At 33.3% G+C, this 8,962-nt stretch overlaps 1 non-coding gene across 1 annotated transcript; it reads left to right on the forward strand.

The window, feature by feature from the left end:
* The first annotated feature begins 8,630 nt into the window (after positions 1-8,630).
* On the forward strand, positions 8,631-8,733 carry LOC132532881 (U6 spliceosomal RNA). Its single transcript, XR_009544804.1, has one exon. It is a non-coding gene; the product is annotated as a U6 spliceosomal RNA (small nuclear RNA).
* The last annotated feature ends 229 nt before the right edge of the window (positions 8,734-8,962 follow it).

Here is an 8,962-nt window from a genome sequence, read left to right on the forward strand (position 1 = left end):
TCTGTCAACTTAAGGAGACTAGAGAATGGCTGGTGATTAATGTTCCTATAAGTGGTTGGAGACTTAACTGAGTATCCAATATGAAGAGTTTTTAATATTGGAAGAAAGGATGTCTTAGTTGAAATTGTTTTAGTCTTTTTTCAGCTTCTCCCTTTGTTGTTTAGGTTCTTTGACAATTAACATCACAGGGATATGATTGCATCTTAGAAACAGAGGGATACTTAATATGTGATTAAAATGTATGAGAAGGGGCTAGGTGCACAGCATAATTAATATACAAAAAGACTCTCATGTTTGAGGCTCCAAGGTCCCAGGATAAATCTCCAGCAATTACTATAAGCTAAAGCATAATATAAGTGTTGCTATGGCTGGCTCCTCTCTCTCTCTCCCTTTCTCTCTCTCTCTCTCTCTCTCTCTGTCACTTTCTCTCTCTTTCTCTCTCACTTTCTCTCTCTCTCTCACTCTGTGTATGTGTGTGTATGTGTGCACATGTGCATGTATGTCTATATCATTCTGTTTCTCTACCTCTCTGAATAAAAAGTATATATTAAAAATGTATGAGAAGATATTCAAGACAAAAATAGATACCCCCTCTCTGATGGCACCAGGTGAATTGATAAACTTGCAGTGTTTGGAACTAATCTAGGAATAATGTAGGGTAAGGGTCAAAATGATTTTGTTTTCCTCTTCCTTTGTAGTTATACCTGCCTGGTGTAATTACTGTTCACTAGGTTTGCAGTGTTGAAAAATAATTTATTTTTGAATACCCAATGGTTTACTTGGTAAATAAACATTATGCACACTAAAATAGTATTTGTTCTTTTTCTCTCAAAATTTTATGCTTTAGAGGCAAATAATTATTGATGTTTGTTAGAACAAAAATATTTGCATAATAAGCCAATTTTCCATAAAATTTTGAAGAAATAATGCCTCATGATTGTACAATTTGATTATATAGTACATTGTTTCCATAGTATAATAAATTTTAAATTATTGACTGCAAAATGGTTTATCACTTTTTGACAGAATTATGGAGTCACTTTATCAAAGATATGTATTTTTCCACAACTGCACATATGTTAAGAAACTCACTTTATCCTTAGGACAATAAGCTTTCATATTAATTTTCTTCATGTTTCTATTTTGATTATTTATGCCAAGGGCAAATAATTTTAAATCTGCCATTTTTCTTTTCACTTTCAGTGTACCTATTTTGAAATGTTTCAAAGGTTTACAATATTAATATCATATTCTAAAATTGATATAAGCCATTAGAATGTTGTAAAGGAAAATAATGCTATGAAATTTATGTTCACATCAAGGCATATTAATTTTATGATTTGTCAAATAAATGCAGTGTGAAGGTACACATTTTTCATGGAAATAGTCAATTTGAATTCATAAGAAATGGTTTAACCTAGAGCTTTCAGTTATTTTTATTTAACTGTATTATTTACTAATAGGTCAATGTGATAATTTAAATTATAACTTGTTTACATATTAATATGCAAAATATGGGATGCCGTAACAATGTACCACAAGCTATATGACTTAAAGAAGAGAAATTATTGCCTCTAGAAGCTCTAAGTCTAAGAATTACAGGACTACAGTGTTCTGTAGCCTATCAGGAAGAATCTGTACTGCACAGATTCCAAGTTCTCATGTTTGACCTGAAAATTTTGTGGTTCCTCAACACTTCATCTGCACTATTCCAGCCTTTAGGTCTAAGATTATTCCACAATTTTTTTGGCTTTGTATGTTAACTCTCTTTTCAGCCACCAGGTTCCAGATGCTAACAGGATGCTACAAGACTTCCCTGGACAGACAACCCCACCAATGTGCCTTAGAGCTCTGCTTCCCCAGAGCCCTTCCCCTCTAGGGAAAGAGAGAGACAGGCTGGGAGTATGGATCAGCCTATCAACGCCCATGTTCAGCAGGGAAGCAATTACAGAAGCCAGACCTTCCACCTTCTGCATCCCACAATGACCTTGCGCCCATAACTCCCAGAGGGTTAAATAATAGGAAAGCTATCAGGGGAGGGGATGGGATACAGATGCCTGGTGGTAGGAATTGTGAGAAGTTGTACCTCTCTTATCCTATTGTTTTGTCAATGTTTCCTTTTTATAAATAAAAAAATTAAAGAGTAATATAAATAATAAATTCCTGAAAAAAAAGAAAATTTTGTTGCTCTTTAACTTGTGACAATCTCACATGAATTTTAGCAACACATTCCTGTGTATCTATCTCATTTTCTACTCACTCCCCCATTTATTCACTTAATTAGAGCTTATTTTGATTTATCTGGGATTTATAATTGTCCTAAAAATATGACCTCATGATATCTGATTCTTCCTCATTAATTTTTAAACACTGTATTAAAGAAACAACTATATTACAAAACAGTTCTGATCTTAGGTACTGTTTCACTTCTCTTCCAAATAGGTGCCAGCACATTTCATCCATTACCAAAATATCATTTTCATCTACCTGAAGGTGAGACTAGCTATCCCCAACTCCTTTTTACTGTTCCCTTTCCTCAGATCAACTTCTATAGGTCAAAGGTTTATTCATGTTCTATCTTATCTTTTTCCTTTCTTGGTTTCTTAAATCTCACATATCTTCATCATTACTTTTAGGAAGAAATGTTTCAAATTCACCCCCTATTTCTGCCCCCCCCCATATATCTTTTTCAACCAGGATATCACTAAGTGTTGGGTATCTACATGAGGAATCCATTGCACCTAGCAGCTATTTTTTTTTCTTTTCCTTTTTCAGTTTGATAGGATAGAGAAATATCGAGAGAGGAGAAGGAAACAGAAAGAGGGAGAGAGAGGTACCTGCAGCCCTGGTTCACTGCTCATGAAACAAGAACTTTCTCTTTGTAATTGAAATTCCTGATGTTTTATAAACCTGGTTGATATAGAACCCTGGACTTCAAGGGACCTGATCCATACTCACTCCGGTGGTGGTACTGATCAGTGAAGGTCACCTCAAGGCTCTCAGACACAGAAATCTAGTCTCTCTGAGTAATCTTTTGAGTATCCTCCATATCCAGCCTCCTAAATGAGACAGTTAAGGAAAGAAAGTTTTGTCAGTTTGGATTTATTAGTAATAATAGTGGTTAAGTTATCATGTGCCTAGAATTTTTCTTGCAAAGCAATGGTGTATGGAGCAAATTATTCGAATTTAATTTATGTCATGGATGCAAACAATAAATTTAGAGGAGTCAAAGTAATAAATGAAATAAAGATCATTGTTTGCTATAAATACAAGTGAAAAAAGATAGGAAACATTATGATTTCCAGTGTCTAAGATACATGATAAAATATTAGTTTGAACTAGAATATCAATCATATTACAGATCTAAGTTTAAATGTCATCATTATCCCATGTTGTACTTCCTGTTTTTCAATTAAGTTAATTCCGATAAACTTGGAATGGTATAAATCATACAGAGGATTTTTTTTAATTATGAAGAATGAATATTGGAAGAAAAACAAAGTAAGTCAATTCATATGTCATCTTTAAATTTTTGCTGATCACTTAATCATGGCCTACAATACATGATTATAAAGGTATAGCAAAATACAGCTATCAAGTGGTTTTGCTTCTATGTGTAATACAGATAACCAAAATGTGAACTTTCAAAAAAAGGAATATTTACAACACCAGTTTATAATGGCAACACTCAACAAACAAGCAAAGTAAGAAAACCTACACAACCTAATAAAACAAATTTATACAATACATACAGTTAACATAGTAATTAATGGTTTATGATTGTAGCCTTTTTCCATAAGATCAAGAATGAGATGGGGATGTTTTGTTCTCTGTTTACATTCACCAATAATGGTACATAATACCCAGATTAATTACAAATGAAGAGATGTTCAAATTACAGAAAATATAATAAATATAGCTGCATTTTGAAATGAAATAATCTCTCATATAAACATCAATAGTTTCCACAACAGTAACTTTTAAAAATTTGATTAAGGCTCAGTTGACATATATAGTAAAATTGAGAATCAAGATATAAATTCTGACATATTAGGTGCACCAACATACCAGTCAATTGTATTCAAGCATAAAATTATCAATGATAATTCCAATGGGCATTCATAGCCTTTTCAGTAAATGGTTTTAAGGAAACCTCTTAGATGAAAATATAGGATTACATTTGTGTGTGGAATCTGTTTGAAACTAAACGGATAAGCAAAGAAGATAAAGAAATCAATGTGTTCTTTACTAAAACTGAAGAAGTAAATGCTTCTAAGGACAGCATAAAGATAATACAACTCAAGTAAAGAGAGAAACTGAAATATATACATATCAGGAATAAAACTTGTAAGCAGAATTTACAAAAGACTTTATAACTGCAATAAAAAGCAAGTAACATATTTAATAAAATACGTATTTGGATATTCATTCAAAATGACATGAAATGAATTAATAAAATCATAAAAAGGGAGTCTGGTGGTAGTGCAGCGGGTTAAGCGCATGTGGCAAAAAGAGCATGCCGGTTGGAGCCCCAGGTTCCCCACCTGTAGGGGAGTCGCTTACAGGCTGTGAAGCAGGTCTGCAGGTGTCTATCTTTCGCTCCCCCTCTCTGTCTTCCCCTCCTCTCTCCATTTCTCTCTGTCCTATCTAACAACAATGACATCAACAACAACAATAATAACTACAACAAAAACGAAAAACATCAAGGGCAACAAAATAAATAAATATAAAAAATAAAATCATAAAAAAATAGTTTGCATTGATTATTAGGAAGATCCCAGTCAAAACCACCAAGTAATATTTCACTCACACTGAATAGAATGGCTGAAATAAACAGACAATAATAAACTATTGAATGATGAAGATACACACATACTGCTTTTTGAGATTTCATATTTTCACAGTATGATTACAATATACTTGTCCCATGACTTAAAATGTTAAGTATAGTTACAATATGACCTGTAAATTCCATTTCTGTCTATATAATTAAGAAAACTGAATACATACTCACACAAAACAGGCTTATAAATATTTCAGCAGTATTATTTATAATAGTAAAATAAACCAAAATGACTTAAATACCCATAACCTGAGTAATAGCAGATAAAAGCATCTATATAAAATGTATCTTCCATATAACAAAATAACATGCTAATGGTACATGCTACAGCACAGTTGAAAACATTATGCTAAGTGAAATCCAGGCACACAAGATCATCAGTTGTGTGAGTCTTTTTCCAGAGGAGACCAGTAAAATGCATAAAATAGAGTATTTTATGAATAATGAAACAGATTATTGGTTGCTAGGCCACAGATGGAGAAAATGTTATCTGACTTGTTAATGGATGCAGCGTTTCATCCATTTAAGGTGATGAAATTATTCTAAAATTGAAAAGCTATGATGACTTCACTACAATGGGGATACCTAAAATCAAATCAGAGAAAAGTAAAGACTTACTCAATCTACAAGGGAAATTTTATTGTATTTGAATTAAAATTAAACAGTGATTATTAATCTTACATCATAGAGGAATTATCCATGATTATTACTTCAGTTACAAACTAGGATAATTTAAAATATTCTTTATTATGGATGGGTGATGGAGCACTTGGTTGACAGCAAACATCCATAAAAGGACCCAGTTGCAAGTTCCTGGCCCCCTCCTGTCAGTTAAAATTTCATGAGTGGTAGTTTCTCTCTCCCTCTGTGTCTCCCTTTATTGAAAGTATCAACTCTAGAATTATAAGATATTTAAAATAATCTTATAAATAGTAAAAGAAGAGTGATAATAACACATTGAGTAAAAGATAAAAATTGAGGGCCAGCTGGTGGTGCACCTGGTTACACACTCACATTAAGTATGCAAGGATCCATGTTCAAGCCCCTGGTCCCCACCTGCAAGAGGAAAGCTTCACAAGTGGGGAAGCAGGGCTGCAAGTGTCTCTCTTCCTGTCTTTCTGTCCTCCTCTCTCAATTTTTCTCTCTCTATCCAATAATAAACTAAAAAAGAGAAAAATTTCTCCAAGCATATCCTAAATAGCTTATTTTCATTGTTTTATGAGTACAGAAAAGTAATATAAGTTTTATATGTTTCCCAGTATTTCCATTTTTTATGGAATTGTATCTATATTGGCCTAAATTTAAAAGATTTACCTTTCAATTAATCGACAATCTGTGATTTGTTTCCATGTTGTATTTGGTGTTTATTAAATAAATATATAAGCACACATGCATTACTTAGCCATAGTTAGATATAGTAAAAATTAATTTTCAATAATAAATGTCTACCTTCTCTAATAAAGCCACTTATCTGAAAACAAGTCTTGCATATTAGTATTTACAAAATAAACTTAGTTTCATGGAATATGTTCATGCTTAACATAATGCTTCTGAAGATCAAGTTCTTCATGCCAGTTATTTCCATTTCTGAAACTTAACCTTTAAATAAATAAAAAAGGAGAAAAATGAAGGAAGAAAGAGAGGGAGAAAGAAAGGACTGTTTATTCAGTATAGAATGTTTACATTAATCATATAAGAAAAATCAGCCCATAAAATTAGTTCTTTAAGTATCATGTTAAGTAAAGCAGAATTCCATGTCTTTAGAAAATTTTAGAAATTAAAACTTGAAAATTTAATTATTGAGATCCTTTAATTTTGAATTTTTGAGTATAATAACTTAAAGTGAACCCACCAATTAAAGCAGTTATTATAACCGAACTGTCTGTGAAGCTCAATGCTTATTTATTTATTTATTTATTTATTTATTTATTCATTTTACCAGAGCACTGCTAAGTTTTGCTTTATGGTGGTTCAGGGGATTGAACCTGGGACTTTGGAGCCTCTAGCATCAAGGTCTCATTTCATAGTGATTACTCTATCTACACCCACCCTAACTGAACTGTCTATGGGACTGGAAACAAATATCTGGAAACTTCATTCCAGCTGGTTACTTGGTTTTCTATCTGGCACCCTAGCCATGAGTAAAAAGCTATACCTCAGCTTTGCTGTGCATGTGACCAAGATTTGAATCTGGTCCCCCACTACATTGTGCTGTGTTGTCTTTCCTTCTCTCTTAGTCTCTATCTATATGAAAAGCTCAAATAAAATTGTCTTTGCACTGTAGATGGGAGGGACCAGGGACTTAAACCTGGATCCTTGTGCACTGTGGTGTGTCTACTTAACGAGGTGCACCATTACCTAGCCCCCAGAGCTCTTTTCTTTATCTCACTTTTCTCCAAACAAGTGGAGTGAAATTTGGGTTTACTGTAAAGTACATGACCTCATCATCTTTAATAAGTTAGTAGTGTTCTATTACATATACGTACCGTACCATGACTTTCCTAGTCACTCATCTGTGGTTGGACATGTGTGTTGCTTCCAAATTTGGACTATTATAAAATATGTCTTGCTAGAAACATAGGTGTGTATGGGCCTTTTTAGAAAGATTCCATTGAAAGAGAGAAAGGAAAAAAAGAAAGAAAGAAAGAAAGAAAGAAAGAAAGAAAGAAAGAAAGAAAGGAAGGAAGGAAGGAAGGAAGGGAGAAAGAGAGAAAGAAAGAAAGAAAGAAAGAAAGAAAGAAAGAAAGAAAGAAAGAAAGAAGAGAGAGAAAGAGAGAGAGAATTCCTTTGTTTCTCCTGGACATAACCCCAGGAGGGAGATTGTCGGGCCATAAGGTAAATCCATTTTTAATATTCTGATAAAACTCTAGACTGTTTTTCACAGATGACAGACCAATTTACATTCCCATCATCAAGGTCAAAGAGTTTCATTCCCCCTACAGCCTCTTTGTTGGTGATTCTGTTGTTTCTCATACATGACATTCTCACAAGTATGTTATTGTTTTCTTTTCTGATCATCAATGACTTTGAACATTATTTCATCTATCTGTTGGTCTTTGCAGAAGCAAGTTTCCATGACTTGCTCTCATTTTTTCAAAGGGGCTATTTGTCCTTTTATTGTTGTTTTGTCATCGTCTTTAAAATATCATGGTCAGATCTAAGATTATAGGTGACTTAATATTTGAAAAAAGTTATCATTAGAAATGTATTAATACTTTAAATCCAATATTATAGTTCAGTCAGTTTACTACTTTGAAGTCTTAAATATTTAGATTGAAGTAATATATATTCAGAACTGAATTCTGTGCATTAAAAGCTCGAGAGATTCTATTTACCCTTCTCATGTTGATTAAATAGTGATTAATAAGTTAATAGGAGTATATATGAACACCATTCCCACCACCCAGGGTCTGTGTCCCTACCACCATCCCCTTACAGTGGAGCTGAACAATCTACCTCCCCCCAACCCCCGAGTTTTTTACTTTGGTACAATACTCCGAATTCAGTCAAATTCTGCTTTGTGTTTCCCATTCTGTTCTTTGCACTTACATCTCTGTATCCTACTCATGTTCCTCATAAATGTACAATGGATTAATATTTTATCATGAAAATTAACACCCAAAACTGAACAAAATAGCTATGGAAAGTCACTATATTTCATAATGGAAAACCTAGTAGTTCTATAACGACACTATATTTCTATTTTAACAGAATGAATTTTCATTTTATTTAGCTACAATGATCAAGTTGCATTCATAAAGTGCTATCAAAATTAGAGCATACATTCTTGCTTCTGCAGCACATATATTAAAATTGAAACAATACAGAGAAGATTAGCATGGCCCTTGCACAAGAATGACATGCAAATTCGTTAAGTGTTCCATATTTTAAAGTTCATAATTAAATAGTGTCTACTTAGATATCCTCCTCACCTAATTCCTATTATATTTCCTTCACTCACTCCCAAGCTATCCTTATCAAAGCAAGGACTGTAAAAGCTGAATGAAGGCAAGAGACTGGCATAATGATGACTCTTTAATCACTATCAGGTCATTCTACAATCTGGGGCCCTAGTTGGGGAGTCCTGAGAGTCCCAAACAGACATGATGGGCCTAGACC

Source organism: Erinaceus europaeus, chromosome 14 (genome assembly GCF_950295315.1).
Source record: "Erinaceus europaeus chromosome 14, mEriEur2.1, whole genome shotgun sequence".
NCBI classification, from domain to species: Eukaryota; Metazoa; Chordata; class Mammalia; order Eulipotyphla; family Erinaceidae; genus Erinaceus; species Erinaceus europaeus.